The 2,806-nt window shown below is 30.9% G+C and overlaps 1 long non-coding RNA gene across 1 annotated transcript; it reads left to right on the top strand.

The window, feature by feature from the left end:
* The first annotated feature begins 1,609 nt into the window (after window positions 1-1,609).
* On the top strand, window positions 1,610-2,438 carry LOC11433016 (uncharacterized). Its single transcript, XR_003012260.2, has 2 exons — window positions 1,610-1,932; window positions 2,015-2,438. It is a non-coding gene; the product is annotated as an uncharacterized lncRNA (long non-coding RNA).
* The last annotated feature ends 368 nt before the right edge of the window (window positions 2,439-2,806 follow it).

Below are 2,806 nucleotides of genomic sequence, written 5' to 3'. Positions count from 1 at the left end.
CTCCCAACCAAAGATGCTTTCAAAACAAAGTTTGTTTCCAAGTCGTGGGTCCCACAACCGGAATCGCTCAATGTCCTCCGCGTCGATAGTGGTTACAAACCAAAAACATGGATTGACTTCTATCAATTCATGAACACAGTTTTGCTTTCTCCGCATCCAACACAATCCCCTCAAAACCTTATATATTTTTTGTCATTATAAAGTCCGGAGGCGTTGCTTCCGTTTAAACCAATGTGTCGAAGCAGCGAAACACCGTGGCGTTGAGGATTTGGATATAACCTGGTATCGTGGCGTTTCCTCCCCAACTATTTTTTGCTGCAAAACACTTGTGGTCCTCAAATTGCAGGGTATTTCCATACTCAGTATGGTTGGTTTTTCAATTGATCTTCCCTTGCTCAAAACCCTTTTTCTCTTTGGCATTATTTTCGATACTTTGGATGATTTAATGAAACTTCTTTATGGGTGTTCCAAATTGGAGGATTTGACTACTAAAAATGTTAGGGGAAAGTTGGGTATTACGTCTCTGAGATACTTTGAACCCTTATCCAACTTGATCAAGGCCACTACCTGGTTTTTCGAGGTTCAAGAAACAATTCATGTGGAGTTTTTTAATCTATCTAAGGTATGTATACTATGATATGATGCATCCATCCACTTTTATACCATTATTATAAATATTAGATTGAGAAAGATAAAATGATCTTATGATAAAAGAAATAAAATATTTTAGATTTTATATCTCATTATATAAATTTGACATAAGGTTTTAGGAGTATGCTATAAACTTAAAATCACACATACAAATGTGAGAATATTAAACATAGTTTTTTCTTTTTTGTCAAAAAAAAAAAACCTAGATTTTTCTTTTTCTAAAAATATTAGTTTTTCCTTCTTTATCCTAAATTAAACAATAGATCTCCAATTATCAATCTTATAGTGCAAATCAGTTAAGCTATCCAACCCCCCTACTTTATTAAAAATCCTTAATTTTATTTCATCAATGAAAAATAATAACCATAAAAGCTAATTTCAAACTTAAAAATAAAACAAAATACAGTTACCTGCCTTTTGGAATAGCTTCTTTCAACTTTAAAAGCTACTTTAAACTAAAAACAGAAAAGAAGAGCTTTGTAAATAAAGTTAAAAGTTGTTTGATAACTATCATTACGAAAAAATTCTTTGATAAATTATTTTTACGAAAAATCATATTTTTCAATTAATAGATATAAATGAATTAAATTTATATTAGTTTTAAATTGAATAAATTACATTTTTAAAAGGAAATTTTTTATGATATAAATTATCAAATCATATAAAAAATACATTAAGAGAATTAAATTATTTAAAGAGGGGATTAATTAATATGATAAAATATATAAGCAAGGATATTTATCATTTAAACTATTGTTCGACTGAGTTGTAAAAGAAAAAAATTTAAACTATTGAGGGAGTTTTTTTTTTTTATAAATAGAACCAATATATGTATGTCCCCCATCAAGTTCAATATTTTATTTTTTTTACAAGGTCAAGTTGAATATTTTATTTATCTAATACGATAGCGTTGTTTTCTAAAATAAAATACTATAGCATTATTATACAAAAACGTACAAAAATGAGTATTTATCAAATACTCAATGAACACATAGTTTCATTTTATCCATAGAAGAAAACAGTAATTTTTAATTTATACGTTTCTCTTGTATAATGTATCTTGCTTGATTTGGTTTGTTTGCACAAAATGTATTTTGTGTTGTGCAGATGGGGTGTAGCCTTCTCAACAAACAAATCAATTCTGATTACAAAGTTTTTCATCTGTTTGAAAACTTAATTGAACTTCGGATATCTTGGTTTAATCGAGACACTTATGACTGGAGTGAGATACTGAAAATGCTCATCAATAGTCCCAAACTTGAAGCTCTTTACATTGAAAAGGTTTGTTTGTCAAGTCAATAGATAGTTATTGGTTTTTGTTTGTTATTCTCTTCTAATCAAGTATTGTTGGTGGTCTTCTTAGCCATCGGAGTAATTTCCAAACACCTAAAACTAACTCACCTCCTCGGTTTCTTGATAGCTCTCAACACTGCTGTATGGGTAACCTTTATCATCAAGTACACACTCTTTAATTTCATCAACTATGATGAACTTATATTTATATGTTAATTCAATCTGTAATTTTTTTTGTACAGCAAGATATTTGTGTGTGTTTTTTTTAAATCAAGCAAGATGTTTGTTGTTTTATAAATTATGATGAATTTGTTGTTTTTGGAATTTGTCTAGGCACCACCAGTTTGGTAATTTGAAAAGAAAGAAGTTTTCAGTTTTATGCCAACTTGAATTTTTTATATATATCCTTGATTTCAATCTTTCTAATTTGTTTGTCTTTGCACCCATGAGCCTCAAGATGATAAAAAAAAAAAAAAGGCATAAAGTAGAGAGAGCGAAAGAATAATACTGGAGAGGAAGTTGGGTAGTAAATGAATGTTGAAGTTTTCTCATGCGTAGCGTTGTTCCCCCTGGGAATCGAACCCGGGGTACGTTCTTGGAAGGAGTTCCTTGCCATTGGAACCCAAACAACTTGGTTATTTATTTATTGACATGAAGTATTTGCTTTTGTTTAACGGAACATTGATGGAGCTAACGGCAGGGGTGTCTTTGTTGAGTAAGAAACAATAGGGGAGGTGGAGTATATTCACATAAACCTCAGGGGAGGTTACTGCAATTTTCCCTTATTTCAAATGTGAGGCCTAAGAAAACACCAGTGAGGGGTCCTGTAGCTGGACATCTGCTCCTGGCGTTATTAGAGTAC

The sequence above is a fragment of the Medicago truncatula genome, chromosome 5, assembly GCF_003473485.1.
Source record: "Medicago truncatula cultivar Jemalong A17 chromosome 5, MtrunA17r5.0-ANR, whole genome shotgun sequence".
Classification (NCBI taxonomy): domain Eukaryota; kingdom Viridiplantae; phylum Streptophyta; class Magnoliopsida; order Fabales; family Fabaceae; genus Medicago; species Medicago truncatula.
Note: the sequence above shows the minus strand (reverse complement) of the source record. Positions and strands in the feature narration are given on the sequence as shown.